Below are 21,124 nucleotides of genomic sequence, written 5' to 3'. Positions count from 1 at the left end.
ACCCTCAGCAGTCTCATGAAAGTTTAAAATCAGAGTAAACACAAGGCTCTCTAATTAGACAGCCCTCTTTCTCCTGACCAGCGTTTCTACCCGACTCCTATTTCTCCTAGAAATAGATCATCATGAAGGCGAACATCTTTTTAAAATTCCGTGCTACAGAGAGCTAGACTAAGATGGTTCTGTCGAAATTACAAAACACTATACTTTCAAATAGCTGCTGAATTATTTAGTGACTTTACACTGTCCAAATGCTAGGCTCTTTGGGTAGACAATGTCTTGGTTTTCCTCCTACCTCTTTTGTTGTGACATTCAGTAAATGGAGAGATATTGCTCTTCTTAATAATTTATAAAATAATAATCCACATTAAGGATCAAGCTCCTCTGATAGATTTAGGGTTTCAAATCGGGGAGTCAGGAGAATGAGCAGCTCAAAATTCTCTTCTAGTTAAGTATTTGGTCCTGGCATGCTCAAGCTTAACTTGCAGTATTTGCTTCATTCTCAGGTCAACTTTTTCTCCTTCCTGTAACTTTTCCTTTACCTTATTGCGATGGCTTGGTCTGTAAACTGTACTTGCTCTCACTTCTTCTTCACATCTATCTGATTCGGTCTTATAGTGGAATATGTCCTCTTAGAAGCAGAAAGCAGGACAGTGTGTTTTTGTCATGCACCTGATATTTCAAAGCTTCCCATTTACTTTGGCAAAGCCATTTTTTCCTCACCTGTTCCTAAAAGAAAGGAAGAGAGGGAGGAAGGAAGGAAGGAAGGAAGAAAGGAAGGAAGGAAGGAAGGAAGGAAGGAAGGAAAGTAGGAGGGAGGGAGGGAGGGAGGGAGGGAGGAAAACATTCAAGATGGGAATGGGCTTGTGTGTCTTGTGTGTGTATTCTCTTCTCTCAAGGGCACACACACATTCCCTCACTTCTGTTCACAGCAAGGTCCATGTGACAGCTATAGAAATTATTAAAATGACCAAGTGCCCACTTTTCCAGAGTCAGAGAATTCTAATAAATTCTGCAAGTTCCTTGAGAGCAGGAATCCTGCTTTTTTTTCTCATTGTTTCCCCGACAGAGTTTAGTATAGTATCTTGCACGTCCATCCAGTAAATAGTAACTCAGAGCTCCTAGTCCTCACTGAGAACACACAGATGAGCGAGCCCCGAGTGTACGTCCATAAGCAAGTATGACCTGTGTGGTAGGCCCTGTGAAAACGGTGCACAGTGTGGGGGAACAGAGGAAGGAGCTACTGACTGAGTCCACCTAAGGAGCACAGGGAAGCGACCCAGAAGAAGTGGCATCAAGCGAGGACTTGAAGGATGATGGCATTTCCCAGGCAGAGCGGCAGTACGTGAGAGTTATGGCCGCCGGGAAATGGGACGACATGATGGGAAACACTGATACTTCTGAATGTTTGGGACAGAGGATCCATGCAAATGCCCTGGGAGTGTGGGCCAGCGTGGGGGAAAGAGGCACTCTCTCATTCTACTGCCGGCTGCATTCAAGGCATATCCTCTATGGAGAGCAAATTGGCAATACCTAACAAAAGTAAAAATGCACATCTCCTTTGACCCAGCCATTACACATCAAGTAATCTGTCCTAGAGATGTATTGTACAATTACACATGTACCAGGTTACTCATCACCACGTTGCTCGTAAAAGCAAAAGTCTGGGGGAGAAAAAACCCAATTCCACTAAGAGGGATCAGTTAAATAAATTATGGTACATCCCTAGAATGGAATACAGTGGGCAGCTGTTTATAAAAAGCAAACTCCTTATCTACTGACAGGGAAAATGCACTAGGATATATTAAGTATAATAAGACAAGTGAAGAACTACGCATAGTCTGCTACCATCTTGAGAAAAAAAGAACACATGAAAATACATATACATAAATATATATTTACGAGCAAATATATACAAGCTTATAATTAATAAAACTTCTCTGGAAAGATATAGAAGAAAGTGATACTGGTGCTGGGGGGATGGGAAAAGAAAGCAAAGGAAGAATGCTCATGTCTTCAACTTGACCCATGTGACCGTACCACCTAGTCAAATAAATTGAATACAATGAAAATTGATGACAACAACCACAGAAAGGGCTGACATCATCAAACATGTCTTTCAGAAAGGTGACAACTATAAGGAGCAACAACCAAAGAGACATGAGGCCAGAGGCAGGAAGACTAATTAGGAGCCACGGCCCCCATCCAGTCACGAGACAACGGAAGTCAGTGGAAGTGAGCAGGCAGCCCACATTTCAGCTGTCATTTGAGGGTGACTCTACCTACCTTATTCTAAGCATTTACTGTAGGCCGGTCATTGTATACACATTGTATTCCCTCCTACTAGCTTTAGAGATTTTGCCTGCCCCATTTTACAGATGAGGAAACAAAAGCTCAGAGAGGTTGAGTGACTTGCCAAGAACCACACAGGTAGAGCTCACGGGAGAACCAGGATGCAAAGCCCTCTCCCCATGCTATTCTGGGGGCTTTGGTCACACCAGAGCCAGTGACCAGCTCTGGGGGCAACTTGCTGTGAATAGAACAAGGGAGGAATCTCAGACAGAGCATGGCCGCATTTTGGCACCTCTGAAAGACCTCCGGAGCTCCTGAGGCCAAGGACAGCTCAGGAAAAGAACCAGGGCATGTACCCTGGTCTGTGGGCTGGAAATCAGGCTGATCCTTGAGGGACAGATGGTTTCGATGCCATGAGACTGACTCTGAAACTTTGGGAGAAGCCCAGATCTCACTAAGACCCAGGAAAGCCAGAGGCTCCATAAGACACTGCGCTCCTGGTACCCTCTCCAGGGATTCAGTGGACTGGCTCCCGGGGCCTGCGAGGGCAAGATGTGCTTCTCCCTCCCCAGCAGGAAGTGCTAGGAATGGGTTCCCCGGGGGGCCGTTTAGCTGGAAGAGCCTCCATATTTTCCTCTCCCATCTCCCTGCGGTATCAAGTGTGTGACTATTGATTTCCTCCCTGCATTTGTTTTTGTTATCCATTATTTATGGGATCATTTTTCCATCCTTCGTGCATGAAGGCAAATTTTGTGTAAAAATCAATTGAGTGAGCGCCGCCGATGGCTTGTTGCATTTTCTTGGCTTTCATCTCTGAGGCACTGGTTCTCGGGAGATGCCGAGCAGGATATTAGGGAGCACACCAGAATGGAAAGGGAGCTGAGGGGCAATGCAGGGTTCAGAAACCTGTCTTAAGAGACCTAGCCCAACAGTTGCTTTTGGTCCCTGGAACAACACGCTCTGTTGAGCTCACCTGAGAATCTAGGGAGGGATTGATGTCTCCCTGCCCTGATCTGATCTCTGTTTCTCTACTTCTCGCCCATTTGCTGGGCTGCAGTCAAGAAAGAGGTAGATTCTTCCATTTCACATAGATTTGTTTCAATGTAGAAATCCACAGCATTCTCCAGGATAAAGGCTTGGGGGCCCGCTCTTTAGCAGCTTAACCCAAAGATTCCAGGAAAGTCACCCTGAAGGATTCGACTCAGGGGAGTGGGATTAAGGGCAGGACTGACATTTAATAAGCACCTGCTATATGTTGACTGAGCATTTCACTTATATTCTTACTTGAGCTTCAGCGTACCTGGCAAGGTAATTAGGGTGTGAAGGAAGGAGCAGGGGATTTGGTGTCAGAAAGTCCTAAAGTCCCTACGTGGCCCCTTCCTAGCTGTGTGCCTTTAGGTAAGATTCTTAGCCTCTCTGTGCCACAGTTTCTTCTTTTTTTTTAAGATTTTATTTATTTATTTGAGAGAGAGAGAGAGAGCATGAGAGGGGGGAGGGTCAGAGGGAGAAGCAGACCCTCCGCTGAGCAGGGAGCCCAATGCGGGACTCGATCCCGGGACTCCAGGATCACGACCTGAGCCGAAGGCAGTCGCTTAACCGACTGAGCCACCCAGGTGCCCCTGTTATTATCTATTCTTTTTTTTTTTTTTGATTCTGATTTATTTATTTGAGAGAGAGAGGATGAGACAGAGAGAGAGGATGAGAGAGAGAGAGAGAGCATGAGAGGGGGGAGGGTCAGAGGGAGAAGCAGACTCCCCACTGAGCAGGGAGCCTGATGCGGGACTCGATCTCGGGACTCTAGGATCATGACCTGAGCCGAAGGCAGTCGCTTAACTGACTGAGCCACCCAGGTGCCCCTGTTCTTATCTATTTTTTTTTATTTTTATTTATTTATTTATTTTTAAATGTTTTATTTATTTATTCATTAGAGTCAAAGAGAGAGAGAGGCAGAGGGAGAAGCAGGCTCCCCGCCTAGCAGGGAGCCTGATGCGGGACTCGATCCCAGGACCCTGGGATCATGACCTGAGCCGAAGGCAGATGCTTAACCATCTGAGCCACCCAGGCGCCCCTGATTTTTATTTATTTATTTATTTGAGAGAGAAAGGATGAGACAGAGAGAGAGGATGAGAGAGAGAGAGAGCATGAGAGTGGGGAGGGTCAGAGGGAGAAGCAGACCCTCCGCTGAGCAGGGAGCCCGATGTGGGACTCGATCCCAGGACTCCAGGATCACGACCTGAGCCGAAGGCAGTCACTTAACCGACTGAGCCACCCAGGTGCCCCTGTGCCACAGTTTTCTTACTTATACAATGGGGATAACAGTGCTTATCTCCAACGACATCGCACATTTAAGAGTAGGCAACCGGCTCACGGTAAGGCTCCAACAAACAAAAATGTCTTCAGTTGAAGTATTATTTCCACATTTTACCCCAAGTAAAGGGATACTTCCAACCCTGGCAGTTACTGTCTGTCATACTTTTCTGTCTCCGTGAGGACCAACATCTCACCGGTCTGCCCAGGGCCTGGTAGAGTGCCGGCACGACAGAGTGGATATTTCATCAATGTTACTATACTAGTTACTATTACCATCATTCTCGTTTTCCAGATAGAGACAGAAGGGCTAAGCCACGGGACCTGCCCAAGGTCACATAACTAGCAATAGCACAGCCGGCTTTCACGCCCACCTTCCTGACTCCAAAGCCTATGTCTTTCCCACTCTCTCCACTTTCAAGGTCATGAGGTCAAATTCAGGCTAATGGTTGGCAGAACTAGACCCTGGCAAGGTACCTGCTGTGGTGCCGCTTCCTCTACCCGGAATGCAGCCATGGCCATCTGTTGATGTGCGATCTAAGGCTGCCTCCGCACAGTAATGGCAGAGTGAAGTAGTTGCAAGGGAGACTGTGTGGCCACAAAGCCTAAAATACTCACTTTCTGACCCATAGAGAAAAACTAGGCCTCGTTTCCAAGCTAGGCTCTAAGGAACATGAGCATCCATCAAAACAACGGAGGCCCTGGAGGAAAAAACAACAGGAAAGGGGTCCTTCCTTCATCCGATAGGTGTGAGAAGTGCTACATTCTGGATTCCTTTCCTGGAGATTCCCATTCATGCCAACTTATGAGAGACTCTGAAAAGTTCTGCGGTTAAACAGCAACAACAACAACAAAGTTCTTTGAAAACTGCCCAAACTTACTTAACTTGTCAATGGGATACTTCTTGTGGCGAAACAACGTGAGTGACCAATGCCATACGTGGACCACAGTTTGGTAAAGATCTATAAAGCTCCTTGATTCCCAAACTTCAGTCATTTGTATGACCCTTATGATAACTGCCTTAAGTATATACCTCCTAAACACTATTTATTAAATATGTTTACTAAAAATGCTTCCTAGGGGCGCCCGGGTGGCTCAGTCGGTTAAGCGGCTGCCTTCGGCTCAGCTCATGATCCCGGGGTCCTGGGATCGAGCCCCGTGTTGGGCTCCCTGCTCAGTGGAGAGTCTGCTTCTCCCTCTCCTGCTGCCACTCCCCATGCTTGTGTCAAATAAATAAATAAAATCTTTTAAAAAAATGTTTCCTAAACATTTTTCTTAAATTTACTGCCTTTTTTAACTTGATCCCAGCCAGGCAACGGTAGCCATGAAATCATGGGCTCAGTGTGTGTCGGGAGGGGGGCCGGGGGCCGGGGAGGTGTGTGTGTGGGGGGGGTGTAGCTACAAAAATAGACATGTTTTCCTGTCGTAATTATCCACATGCCACCCACGAAGGAAAACGTAATACATGTTGGGATATATTGGTTCATCCTGCCCTGCCCAGTTCAGTAGCCAATAGCCACAGGGGGCTTTTTAAATTAAACTAAAAACTCCCTTCTTCAGTTGCATCAGTCTCATTTCAAGTGCTTAGTAGCCTCATGTGGCTAGTGGCTACCATACTGGACAGTGCAGATACAGAAAACACTTTCATTATAGAAAGTTTTATTGGAGAGCACTGGACCTTTTTAAAATATTTCACAACTCTACTCAGCAGTGTTGCCCACCCAATCTCCACCCACCCTACCCCCCAATTTTGTATAACTCTTCCATCACACTCTGAGAAGTATAGCTACTGGGGCCAAAGCCCACACTGTCTCTCTTCATCTTATCTCTTCACCAGAGTCTTCCCTTCCTTCCCCCTATACTCTGCCTCCCTTTCTCTCTCTCTCTCTCTCTCTCTCTCTCTCACGCACACACACACTCCAATGCCACCAACGTCTACCCTTTTAAACAGGAAGGACCCACAGCTACCCTCTGAGATCCAAGAACCAGTCTAGATCCTTCTCTTGGGCAACAATGACATGGAAGCATCCTCATTCTGGGCTCCCAGTATGCAAAAGAAGATTGGAGCAGAGGAGATATCACAAATTGGTGGTCAGGGAGCTAAATCTGGCCTGCATATGTGTTTAATTGGGTCTACCTGATTTTTTTTTTTTTAACTTTTAGTTTAATGAAGAAGAGACAAGTAGGTGTCACATAGTAGAAACCTAGATTTCCAGCTTCTCTTGAAAAATCAGAAGATTTGCTTATTTTGGGCTCATTTTCCCATACAGCAGTCACAGGCTGATGCTGGGTACCTTCTGCCCCTTGTAGGCCAGGCACGTGCCCTCCAGTTCACCACCATCTGCACTATTCTCTGCCACCCTGTGCATGGCTCATTGTTCTCACTTACTTGACCTTCTGGCATTTGGCTCTGTTACCCTGAAAGGATCATCTCAAAGGTTTCATCAGTTACTTTCCACCTGTGATTTCAAACATGTGAGTACTCTCTCCTCAGGCATAATGCATGGTTCTTAGGACCTAGACAAGAACTATGAACAGGAATGAATTGGTCTTCAAGGATTGTTCAGTCCTAGTGATTAAAACTTCAACTGTTGGGTGCCTGGGTGGCTCAGTTGGTTAAGCGACTGCCTTCGGCTCAGGTCATGATCCTGGAGTCCCGGGATCAAGTCCCGCATCGGGCTCCCTGCTCAGCGGGGAGTCTGCTTCTCCCTCTGACCCTCCCCCCTCTCATGTGCTCTCTCTCAAATAAATAAATAAAATCTTAAAAAAAAAAAAAAACTTCAACTGTTAGCAGGGTTGAAAAGTTGGAGGCTGGTCTGATATTTTCCTAAATTTGAGTATCTTCAAGCTTTTGCTGCCTTCTTCCCAATGTAATGTATACTTGGCCTCTGGAGAAACAGTGCTTAGATTTTGAGGACAGATCACTTTGAAAATTTGATAAAAGCTCCAGAGTTAGTAAGGGTGGGAATATACACATAAAGACACACAATTTCGCATAAGGTTTCAGGGGATACAAAGATGCCCTTCAAAGCACATCTGTGATTCTTCCAGGAGTCCTCGGACCTTTGTTCAGAATTTCTGCTCTGGAGACTTCCCGTTAAAATAGGAGACTGAACATATACATCAGCTCCCTCTCTCCCAAACCTAACCTTAAAATGATGATTAAAGGATATTTAAAGCATTTAAAGCCTAAACCTACAGGGACAAAGAGAACAAGAAAAAAGACAAATGCAAAAAAAAAAAAAAAAAGGTTTTTTGGAAACTGGAGAGCAAGTAAGAGGTAAGTGATAACAGAGTCAGTAAAGCTGAATCCAAAGTCAGCGGTGGGGGAGAGGGGCGGGGGGTGCTGAGAAGGAACCCAAAATGCACGGCAAATTCCCTAAAAGACTTGCAAAGTGACAGCACCTCATCTCTCTGGAAGTGGGAGTTAAGACGCGACTGCAAATGGGTGATTTGGCGGAGAGCTTGTTTAAAAAGCGGCTAGACCTTCAGATGAGCAGTTAGACTTACCTCAACCACTTGGCCCAGCTGGGGAACTGCCTCATCCAAACCCCACAGAAAGCTGGTAATTTATTCACTAGAAAAATGTGGGGGTGGGGGGGCTTTTTTTTAAGTGACTGTATTTGGGACACCAGCCACAGTTAAGGGTGGGAAACTAGACTGAAAACAGTGGAATTAAATAAAATTTTACATTCTAAATGTTGAAAATCACATCCCTTTTCTCTCACTCAGCACCCTGAACATGAACAGCCAGACACAGATGCTTCAAAGGGGAAATTGAGAGATTCTCAATCCCGTCTCTCTGGGAATTAACCAATCCAAAGAAGACAAACAAACAAACAAACTAGCATCAGAGAATCTTCAAGGAAGCAGCCCAACACGGTCACTCTAAATAGAAAACCCAAGTTATCAAAGCCAACTTTGGGTGCAGAGTTTCCAATCAACTTTTTACCTAATTAAACAGTATCAAGGCACAGAGACCAGTCATATTGAAAATAAAAACACTTTAAGGGCACCTGGTTGGCTCAGTCGTTAAGCGTCTGCCTTCAGCTCAGGTCATGGTCCCAGGGTCCTGGGATGGAGCCCCGCATCGGGCTCCCTGCTCCGCGGGAAGCCTGCTTCTCTCTCTCCTACTCCCCCTGCTTGTGTTCCCTCTCTCGCTGTGTCTCTCTCTGTCAAATAAATAAATAAAATCTTAAAAAAAGAAAAGAAAAAAAAAACACTTTGGAGGAAAAAGACACTGAGGAAGGAAGAAATTTAGAAGAAGTGATTAGTAATATTAGACATGTAATTGACTATAACTCAGAGCTACTATCACTAAAAAGATAGCATCCATGAAATAAGAAAAAATTAAAGAGCAAAAATATCTGTTAGAATTTTTTAAACATGGGATGCCTGGGTGGTTCAAACAGTTAAGCCTCTGCCTTCAGCTCAGGTCATGACCCCAGGGTCCTGGGATGGAGTCCCACATCAGGCTCCTTGCTCAGCCGAGAGCCTGCTTCTCCCTCTGTTTGCCACCCCACCCCCCACCCCAGCTTGCTCAGTTTCTCTCTCTCTCTGACAAATAAATACATAAAATCTTTTTTAAAAAGAATTTTTTAAAAAGGAAAACAGTAGGAGAAATTAAAAGAGAAAATAAAAACAAAAAGAGAAAAATAGTAGAGAAACGATAAATAAATCAGAGAGCCAATCCAGATGGCTCAATATCAAAACAATAGGCATTTGAGAAATACGGAGGAGGAAAAAAAAAAGAAAGCTTCCAAGAAATAATGCAAGGAAATTTCCTAGAATGGAAGTTGTGAATTTCAAGATGGAAAGTGCCCAGCAGAATAAATTTTAAAAATATACCATACAAGCTTGCAGAGCGAGAACATAAATTTCATACACAAATCAAGAATGAGAATGGCCTTGAACTTTTCAACTTCCAGCATTTTCAACACCAAATGCTAGAAAGCAATGGAGCAAACTCTTGAAAAGGCTTAGGGAAAATTAATTCCAACCTAGAATTCTATAGCTGTCAAATAGCCATTGACACGTTAGAATAGAATAAAGACATTCTTAGACCTGATGGTTTTCAAAAAAGCCTATCTCCATCACACTCTCTCAGGGAGCATGTGTGCCACTTAAATGAGGCATAAACCCAAAGAAAAGATACTGATTTTGGAAGACAGAGGATTCAACCCAAAAGAGAATCCATAGGCTGATGGCAAAGGGGGCCCCTAGGATGAGAGCTGTGGGCAGCTATAGAGAGAGCTGATGCTTCTTCCTGGGGCAGGTCAGAAAGTTCCAAGACAGGTTCCTTCAAGGAGATTAAACTGATGGAACACCTGATGTGTTCAAAAGTCTTGAGACGAGATTTATGTCAATGGGGAGAGTCTGGGGTTCGTAATAATAGAGAAAACAAAACAGAAAAAGGCAATAATTACTAATGCCAAGAAAAATAAAATATGATATGGAAAAGGAAAAGTAACTATACTGTCTTACATGGCTCAGCAGTAAATGTTGTTTGGAGTAAAACACACGAACACCGAATATTCATTTAACCAAAATTGAAATCTAACTATATTGGAATGGTGAGGGGACAGAAATTAGGGTAGGGAACACGAGAGAGCTAAATCTTCATCTCATTACTCGAAACTGAACACGCAAGAGGTGGCAATATAAACATGATATTTAGAGACAGTAAAGTAAACAGCAAGGGAACCAGCTGAAGGGAGTGAAAATGATCACCCCGAGAATCGGAGTGGGGGGGAGGAGGACTGCAGGATATTTTTTTATCATACCAAGCCTTGCTAAATTATTTGAACTTTGAAATTATGGACACATATAACTTTTAATTTAAAAATAAATTTGAAAGAAAAGAAATCTTGCTCTGATTTCTGGAAGGAGAATGAGCATCACCCAATTCCTAACTAACGTAGTTTCTCACAAACTCTCCTAGACATAACCTGTGTTGCCTCATTGGCATCAAACTCTCATCCTTCAGAAAAGAAGCAGCTCTTCTTATACTCCCTCCCACCCCCTGAAATCATTTTAACTGGGCTTAAACTCTGAAGAGTCCAACTGCATACCAGTCAGTAGCTGGTTTGTTCTGGAGAAGATATGTCCATCTCAACGCATCATGTACACAGAGGGGGCCACATGAAATCTGGCTCCATGCAATCTGTCTCCCAAAACGGGGGACAGACGGTGGTCAACTGTGACTGCCAGGAGCACGCGCCATGCTCTCCCACTGTTACTTCCTCTTGTCTTTGTTTTTTGAAAAAAAATCATGGTTTAGTTCCATAACTTGGTGCCAACTGATGTTAAGCTAAGTCACGCGGGTTTGCGGGTTATTGATTGTCTCTTCTTTTCAACTTCCATGACTTTTCTCTCTGAAGAGGGGTAAGGAAGGAGGAGAACAGTATTCATACATTATACACTATGCTAACAGAGATAGTCAGAAATATTGGGCCTGGCTCCCAAGAACTACAGACAGTAAAGGTCAGATTAACTTGGTTAACATCTAACAAACAAATTGGTCCGGAGTCCCGGTAATAAGACATCACTAGTCTCCAACAGGAGCATAAGCTCCGTGACAACAGGCACTGAGCCCTGAGTTCTCTGCTGAGTCCCCAGCACCTTAAGCAGGACCTGTCACAGAGTAATAACAGAACACATATTTGTTCCATTAATTCATTATATTTCTAGACCCTCAGCTATTTCTTCCTTCCTTCCTTCCCTCCTTTCCTTCTTTCTATCTTTTTTTAGACCTCAGCTATTTCTTTTTTTTTTTTTTAAGATTTTTTATTTATTTATTTGACAGAGAGAGACACAGCAAGAGAGGGAACAGAAGCATGGGGGGTGGGGGAGGGAGAAGCAGGCTTCCCACCGAGCGGGGAGCCTGACGTGAGACTCGATCCCACGACCCCGGGATCATGACCCAAGCCGAAGGCAGATGCTTAACAACTGAGCCACCCAGGAGCCCCAGACCTCAGCTATTTCTAATGAAGCCAGGCATACACACAGAAATCAGAAGAGACCCCCACTTTTCTTCAGCTCTTTGGTCAACCTGTGCTAGAGAATGAAAAAAAAAAAAGGCACAGTTGAGAGTACTCATAATCATTTTTACAATTGTATTTATTTTATGTTGGGTCAAAGGAAGATCTTTAGAAGCTTTAAACACTTAATGGTTTTGTTACCCTTTGCCTGTATGAAATTAAAAACACTACCTCAGGAAGTCTAACACAATTCTGAACTTGACTATTAGGATGCTTTTTTAAAATATCAACTATTGAAGTCTCCCAAAACATCTTTTCTTGTTCTGGTGTGTCTTCACTTTGCATGTTTAGTCTGCCTTTTGGAAGGTGAGCCCTGGCTGGGAGCACAGATAGCCTCCATAGCCTGCTGCATCTGTGACACGCCAGGGTCCGCATGAGAAACTGGAAAACAGTAACCAATCCTCCCAAGCATGTGCACACTGCGACTGGGGCAAAGAAAGGGAGACTGGGAGGGAAAGAGCTGAAGAAACAAAAGAAAAGAAGCTTTTTTTTTTTAAAGAAGAAAAAGATGGGAGAGAAGAGAAAGCCGCGCCAGTGGACGAAAGACAGTCAGGGCCCTCAGTCTAGTCCCTACTCTACTAAACCAGTCTTATTTTTATTTTTTTTAATTAATTGATTGATTGATTTGAGAGAAAGAGGGGGAGGGGCAGAGGGAGAAGGAGAGAGAGAATCTCAAGCAGACTCGCAGCTGAGTGTGGAGCCTCTCACCATCTCACAACCCTGAGATCACGACCTGAGCCAAAACCAAGAGTCAAGCACTTAACAAACTGAGCCACCCAGGCGCCCCTCTACAGAACCATTTTTAAATAACAGCTCGCCAATGACAGCTCCTATTTCCCTCGCAGTGTCTAGTGACCCTCAGGGATAACACTATAGACAGCTGGGTGACCCCGAGTTCTTCTAATATGGTAAGCTGGTAAAGGAGCCGAGCCTGTTTTTATTGTTATTGGCTTCACGTATATGTTTCAATATTCCAAAAGGCAAATGCAGGAATAAAAATATTAAAATAATATTTCTTTTCCACGCTCCTTTAAGGAAGTTGTACATTTTTTTGGAGGAGAGGGTCCCTTTGTATTTTTCACTGGAGGTATCTAAGAATGAACAAACATCTAGAGCAGCAGTAGTTCTCAGACTGGAATGAGATGGGATCTCATTCAACCAAACATCTGATGCTGAAACCCACCCTCCACGCAATCCCCCAGTGTCACTCCCTGAAATCTCGGCTTGAATCCTCCAGGACAGGGATTCACAACGCAGCCCACTCCTTGGACCGTGTTGAGAGGCACAGCCTCTTCCTTGTATGAAACTAAATTTTTCTTTCTGTGACTTCATCTCTTATCTAATTATACCCCCGTGGGGCCCCACAGAACAAGACTAAGCTTCTTTCACATAAAAGTCCTTTCGATTTCACCCCTAAAAATATAAGTACACTTTATTCTCCAGGAGCAGACACGGCATAGTGGAAAGAGTACAGCTCTCGAGGTAGTTAACTCCGGGTTTAATTCCTAGGTTCTATCATTTATAGTTGTATGACCTTGAACAAGTTGTTTAACCTTTCTGATACCTCATTTTTAAAATACGGGTTAGGGACGCCTGCGTGGCTCAGTCGGTTAAATGTCTGCCTTTGGCTCAGGTCATGATCCCAGAGTCCTGGGATCGAGTTCTGCTTCAGGCTCCCTGCTCAGCGGGGAATCTGCTTCTCCCTCCGCATGCTGCTCCACCTGCTTATTCTCTTAATCTCTCTCTCTGATACAGAAATAAATAAAATTTTTAAAAAATAAAATATGGGTTATAATATACGTACTTCACCTAGGTTTGTAAAACATCTTAGAAGGAGCAGTACTTTTAAGCTAGGAACATACTGTACCCTAAAATTTCCTCCTTCCCTGCCTTCACCTTTGGGAGGAGGGATGTGGTCAGGAGGATTATAAGCAAGAATAGCTCATTCATAGATTTACTTTCAAAATTTGTTAAATACTTGCTATTCTAAAGTGATCATCAGAGTTGTTGCTTGTTTTACTGTTATTTGCCATATACCTACTAAATTGTTTTGAGATCTCATTTTTGCCCTATAATAAAGAGGTTGCACTAGAATTTGCTGGCAATCTAAGCTACTTGTTCTTATGAGCCACATATCAGGGTGCGTGGTTGTACCAAAGGTTCTGGATGCTGCCCCAATTTATTCCTTCAGTAAACTAACATTGCAATGGTGGGGAGAGCAAAATAGTTACAGATACGTTGTGAAATGGGAGGCAAATTTTATGCCACCTTTAATGAAAAAAAGAATTGAAAGTTGTGTTTCAGGCTATATACCCAAACTCCAGTGTGGGGCACTTTGCGGGGGGGGGGGGGCAGTGTACAAAACATCTTCCTCAATCCAGGTGTGTAAGCAGAGTCACCTGGAGAGGTTGTGAAAAATACAGATTCTTGGTCCCCTCGAAATACAATATCTTGTTCTCCACCCAGAGGATCTCCATGAACTCTTCTGCCTTCACATTCTAGGATTTCATGCGCCTAACAATGATAATAGAAAGCATTTGAAGAAATAGTATTACAACTCTTCTTGTGACGGAAAGCCCTACTGTGACAATCAAGAGATACAGATCTTCCCCTCAATGACCTAATAGCACTAGAAGTCATAGGGCCATCCAACCCAAAGCCACAAACAATATTAAAATATGGGGAGAAAAACTCAAGAAGTAAAAACCATAGAACACAGGAATTAGGTGAAGGTTGTCAAAAGGCGCAAACTTCCAATTATAAAATAAGTTCTGAGGATGTAATGTACAACCTGATGACTATAGCTAGCAAAACTGTATTATATATTAAAAGTCGTACACTGTTGAATCTCAGATCTGTACCTCTGAAACAAATAATGCAATATATGTTAAGAAAAAAAAGAAGAAGAAGAAGGTAGCGGGAGGGGAAGAATGAAGCGGGGGAAATCGGAGGGGTAGACGAACCATGAGAGACGATGGACTCTGAAAAACAAGCAGGGTTCTAGAGGGGAGGAGGGTGGGAGGATGAGTTAGCCTGGTGGTGGGTATTGAGGAGGGCACATTCTGCATGGAGCACTGGGTGTTATGCACAAACAATGAATCATGGAACACTGCATCTAAAACTAATGATGTAATGTATGGGGATTAACATAAGAATAAAAATAAATAAATAAAAATAAAAGTCGCTCCGAGGGTAGATCTTAAAAGTTCTCACCATGAGGAAAAAAACTGTAATTATGGGAAGTGATGGATGTGAACGAAACTTATTGTGGTGATCATTTTCAATAGCTACATATAACAAATCACTATGTTGGGCGCCTGGGTGGCTCAGTCGTTAACCACCTGCCTTCTGCTCAGGTCATGATCCCAGAGTCCTGGGATCGAGCCCCACATCGGGCTCCTGCTTGACGGGGAGCCTGCTTCTCCCTTCCCACTCCTCCTGCTTGTGTTCCCTCTCTCGCTGTGTCTCTCTCTCTGTCAAATAAATAAATAAATAAAATCTTAAAAAAAAAAAAAAACAAATCACCATGTTGTACACCTTAAACTTCTGCAATGTTATTTGTTGATTATCTCTCAATAAAACTGGGGGCAAAGTCTATAGGACAGGAGAAACCTCAGGAAGCTGGAGGAGGAATAGTTGAAGGTGGCTGATGCTCTTATCATGTTACCTGAACCACATGACCATACAGCCCCTCAAAGGTTGAGTGATCTGGCAGCTGTAAGCATTGCCCAAAGTTGGGGCGGGGGCGGGGGGGGGGGGGTGAAGCTCTGAGAGCCAGAACAGGAGCCCTGGTCAGCATTGTCTTATCTGTGGATTCCAGTCACAGCTGGAATGGGCTTGGATGCTGGGGGCCTACCCTGCCCAGCCCACAACCCCCCCAGTCTCTCTACTCCCCACTGGGGCTCCCCAGACCTGGTACTGAACTGGCTTGGCTGAGCCAGGACTATCTAATCTAACAAAATGTTTTAATTTCAACCTGCCTCTGCCTTTAATTTTTAAACTTACAAACTGTTGGTGTTTTTATTTTTTCATTAGGATGTGGGGTTATGTTTCCACCCCATGGTTTTAGAAGCCTCAGTGCTGGGAACCCAGTGGATACCACACTTGGTAGCCTCTCCTTCCAATTCTACTTTGATTGTACAGCTATCCTTTTGAAAGCAAAATAGAAAAATAACAAGCTGAAACAAATATTAAATGTAAGACATGCCAAAGCCTACACACATCAGCTCATAGCTGGCAACTTCACACGTCATCTGGCCCGAACCCCTTGTTTTACCCATAAGAAAAGAGGGGGTCAGAGCAGGGAAGCCCCCAGCTCGAAATCTCAATTCTAGTTGTTGGCAGACTGGTTAAAACAAAAACAAAAACACTAGATTCTGACCCCTAATGTAGTGCTTTTTTCACTCCACCACACTGTCTCTTGGGAGACTACTGATCTGAAGAATAATTTTGCCAAAGCCATTTGGAGTCTTTATTGACAGTTGGCTCATACTCTAATTGGCACCTTATTTTTACCTTCAGTAAAGTTCTTCCCAGTTTGCTAAACTGGCTTCAGTGCTTATGGGTATTTGACCATACATTTAGATAGTCACATGAAGAGTAGCCTTTAGAGGATTTATTCCAGGGGGATCCTAACCTGGGACTCATAAACTCATGGGGTGAATCTAGCAGATACATGGTTAATCTTCAAGAAGTTAGCAAAAAGTTTGAGTGCACAAATGTACATTTTTCTGGGTTAGGGAAATAGTTTTCTTCAGATTCTCAAAGGAGTCCATAAATCCTCACCAAAATTGAACTACTGTCTAATTCAATTCCCTACCTTAGAGTGGGGAAACTGAGGCACTGAGAAGTGAATTGAGTTCCCAAGAACACATAGAACGGCGTGCCTGAACTCAGACCTTTCTGTGCACATTTCAGATTCTTTCCCACTGTACCCTGTGGTCTGTAAGGTGACCAGAGATTCTGATTCTCCTAGTTAACTCTTTCAATCCATGCTTTTCACTACAAGAAGAAATCATTGAGAGAGTATGCAAGGCTTAGTACAAATCAATCCTGCCCCCGAAACAATGGCTCCCTGTACATCACCCATCAGTCAGTCCAGATCACCACCTTGAACTTCTGTCAGAGATAGAATTTATGAGGCTTGTAATTCCCTCACTTGGCTGGAATTTCTGCAGCCCTAGGCGGATTATTAAATGATGTCACTGATGTCTTCTCCAGTCCCATCATTGCTATTATACATCACAGAAAAACTCTTCTTACTGCAAAACCGGGCTCACTGATTCCATAGTACTTACAGACAGGCTGCTTTAAATTCTGTTCTGAAGGAGATGGGATAGAATGCAAATCAGTCCATAAACACTCTTTATGTTTGTGAGTAGGCAGTTTTTACACATCATGGAGTCTGCATCTTCAGATTACTTTTTAGCAAAAAAAAAAAAAAAAGAATCAGAATTTTTAAGGCCCATTCAGTTCATATTTTTAATTATTGATTTTTGTATATAACTTCCTAGGTTTTATGGTATGGAAAGATTATTCAGGATTATTATTATTCCTAGTTCTCTGATACCAGAGCTGGAAATTAGTGCACAATGACTAAAAATGACAAGTCAAAAAATGACAGCCAATAAAATCTCTCTGGTGTATACACAAGAAATTGATAAGGTTAGTTGCCTTCAACAAAGGGAACTAACTTGGGTCAAGGATGGAAGAAAGACTTTTCACTGCAAATCTTGTAGTTCTTTTGAATTTGAATCATGTATTATTCAATCAAAACATGAAGACACAGACTCTGAACTTTAAAAGAAAAATAGTATCAAAAATATATTATTTAAACATGGAATTAACTTTCAAAAGAAATAGCTAAAAGTGGATGAGGGTGGGGATTTGATCAAATTGTCTTTCTGTGTTCAATTTTTAACTATATGCATGAATTACTCTGACAAAATATAAAAGTAGTTTAAAAAAAATCACCTCCAAACTACTAATTTTACAGGTAAAGAAACTGAGGCCGTAAGGGTGGAAAAGACTAGTTTTCCCAAGGTGGCAGAGCATAGATACGTACTCAGTTTGCCGTGTCTCAGGCCAGACCTTCCTTAACATGGAAAGAGATTCTTGGAGTGGCTGGTGTCTAAATGCCTTCTAATTATTGTTGTTTTTGTTGTTGTTGTTATTGTTATTATTATTAGATTAAGACATTATCAGAATATTTTAATAAAATTGACCTCTCCTCATTCTGATCCTCTGTGCTAATAATTGTACCCTTTTTTATTCATTCAATTACAAGCAAATTGACAGGAGACATTTATATGAGGCAGCTTAAACCCCAGCTAATGGAGTGCCTAATGACTAATTGATCAGATCCCGACCCAGAGAGCAGCCCTGAGTGGCCTAAAGGAATTTATGCAATTAGTTTAGGTTTGGTAGAAATTGAGTGCATATGAAAGTAAGCTTTTTATGGTCTTGATTTATGAGGGCTGGACATTAACTATATCTGCCAAGAGGTGAGCTACCTAGCAAAGCCCCAGGCATAGGGAGGCTCTGTCGCAGGAGGGGATGTAGGGTTTTGGGAGCTGGGCTGGTGTGTGTGTGTGTGTGTGTGTGTGTGTGTGTGTGTGTGTACGCGCGGGATGGGTGAAGGGCGTGTTGAGTGGAAGAAAAAATACATGATATTGGGGGCGGGATTCGTCGCTGGTGTGTGCGTGTGTGTGTGTGTGCGCGCGCGCGCGCGGGATGGGTGAAGGGCGTGTTGAGTGGAAGAAAAAAATATATGATATTGGGGGGAATTCGTCCAGAGACTTCTTGAAATTACGGTGATGCTCCCTCCCTATGTAATTCAAAGTAAAAACAACATCAATCCTAAATAGGTATCAAGAAGTCCAATAAAATTTTGATTTTCGCAAGATGAACACTAGGATTTTGTGTGTGTGAAATCCTAAAACTCAAATGTAAACTCAGAGAAAGAGAGTGCTGCTTCGGTTCCAGTTTGCCTCCAGTGCCAGGCTGGGCAGTGCTGGGCTGAGGGAAAGGGCAAAGAACTGACGCTTTTTGGAGACAAGCCCTCCACGCGCAGGAGAAGGAGAGCAACCGGTGGGGAGGCTCCCCGGGAGGAGCCTGGGTCGGGCCGCGCATCCCTCTCTTCGCAACGTCTCCTACCGCAGTCCAGGGGGCTCCCCAAGCCGCAACGACGCGCAGAGAAAGCCCCCCGCCCCCCGGAGGCACGGGGAGGAGCCGGGCGAACCCTGACCCCGCGGGGGAGCCCTGGGAGCCGGGCGAATGCGGAAGCGCCGTCGGGGGGCGGAGGGAAACCTGACCTGATTCGAACAGGGCGATCGAAGGGGCGCCTAATTCGTCTGCCGGGGTCCTCGCTGGCTCCGTCCGGCCGCCGGGGCGGAGTAACCGCAGGGGCCTCCCGCCGCTCGGCGGAAGAGCGGGAAGACGGGAAGGGGGCTTTCTGCGCGCTCAGAGGTCGCGGCCCGTCTCGTTCGTGCACTTTGGGGTCAGTTTCGCGCCTGCGAGGCTGGAGGGAAGCTGAGAGCGGGTTGCGTGGGAGACAAGCAAACACACGGACGCCGACAGTGACGGAGACTCGGGAGGCGGCGCGAGTGGAGGGCCCCGAAACGCGGCGAGGACAGGGGGCATCGTCGGCTTCCACCAGGTCCTCCGTTCTTGCGCGGCACCTTCAGCCAAATCCGACGCGCCTGCTCCGCCTCCACTCCAGGCAGCCGCCCCTGCCCTGCCCCCGACAGAGCTGGGTCTCGCCTGGGGACCAGTGAGGCCAAGAAGCCCGTGTTTTGCCAGCTCTCCACCAAATTGCTGTGTCACAACTTGTCCCTGGCAAATTACATAAACACTCTGAGCCTCCAAGTTCTCATCTGTAAAATGGGGTTTAAAATGGGACAAACTCGTTTTGTTTAAGGATTAATAATGCATATGAAGAGCTTGGAACAGTACCTGACATACAGGAAGCCCTTAATACATGTTAGATTTTATTATTCGCTTATCCAACAACCGTTTGTGAAGCGCCCACTCTGTGGGTCCCAGGAGGGGGTGGGGGAAGGGTACTGTACCAGAGTACTTGCCCTGAGCGCATTTACTGCTAGATAAACAAACAGGTGCGGTCAGGGAATGATAAGGACTAAGAAAGAAATACAACAGGGTAGTAAGATAGCATGACTGGAGAAAAGAGCAATCTAAGGTAGAAGGAGCCACCTAAGTCCCTCCGCCCCTCTCTGGGCCTCAGTCTCTCCTTCAGTATAAAGAGGTGATATGACCAGCGAGTGTCCCCCTCAGCTGACACCTTCTGACACCAAGCCCAAAGGTGGAGCTGGACCCAGGAGACCGAATCAGGGACCCCATCCCGCTTCCTCTGCTCACTGGAGCCCACCCCTTGGGAGTAGAGCTGGGCTGAGTCTTGTAACAATCAAGACGTTGGTGCTTGCCAGGATTCTGCAAAGAAGAAAGGCATGAGTTCAAGGAGCTGCCATTGGGGTCAAGATTCTCAGGACTCCAGGAGAGCGAATTACATTGTCCCTTCCATACCTGAGCCACACGGTGTGCAAGGAGATTACTTGTACCCTTTCTGGTTTACCCCTGACAACCCCAAGGAGCTGGTAGCCACTGCTGCCGCTGTTGTTTTATAGATGAACACTGTGGCTCACAGAGGGGAGAATGTGGACTCAGCTGAGGCCAAGCCCTGATTTGGCCCCTGCAACACTAACTCTCACTTTTCTGAGCCTAAGTAATGTTTTTAAAAGATTAAGTATCGGGGCACCTGGGTGGCTCAGTCGTTAAGCGTCTGCCTTCGGCTCAGGTCATGATCCCAGGGTCCTGGGATCGAGCCCCGCATCGGGCTCCCTGCTCGGCGGGAAGCCTGCTTCTCTCTCTCCCACTCCCCCTGCTTGTGTTCCCTCTCTTACTGTGTCTCTCTGTCAAATAAATAAATAAAATCTTAAAAAAAAAAAAAAAGATTAAGTATCCATTAATGCGTACTATGGGTCAGGCCCTCGCCTGTGTGATACTCATCACAGCAATCCCTGAAGGATGGTCTTTTCTCCTACTTTACGTATGAAGCCTCTGAGGCTCAGAGAATTAAAGGCACTTCCTCATCTAAGCGATGGAGTAGGCGTTGCACCTCCAGGTCTGTCTACTCCAGAGCCAGAGTTGTTTCCATCTCAGCAGGAAAGTAAAATAACCCAAGCTCAACGGCCAAGAGAGTGTCTGGAACATTCAGCAGGGCAGAGGTCACCCCCTGATCCTCTTCCCGGATTCCTCCTCTAGGTTCTCAGGGCCCATATCACGGAGGACCCCCTCTGTACCCCTGATGACCACAGAGGGAGGCAAGATTTCTTCTAATTTAAACAGGAAGGAAACTGGCTGCCTTTGAATGGAAGATAGAGCTGCAGATCACCACCTTGACACTGGACCCCACTCCCTTGTCTATACTTGATGGTGCCTGTTCTTCCCTACAGTACCCAGAATCTAGGAAG

The sequence above is a fragment of the Mirounga angustirostris genome, unplaced genomic scaffold (assembly GCF_029215605.1).
Source record: "Mirounga angustirostris isolate CCGP_5_RB_7025 unplaced genomic scaffold, mMirAng1.0.hap1 SCAF_7, whole genome shotgun sequence".
In the NCBI taxonomy this organism is placed as follows: Eukaryota; Metazoa; Chordata; class Mammalia; order Carnivora; family Phocidae; genus Mirounga; species Mirounga angustirostris.
This window is presented reverse-complemented; position numbering follows the sequence as displayed.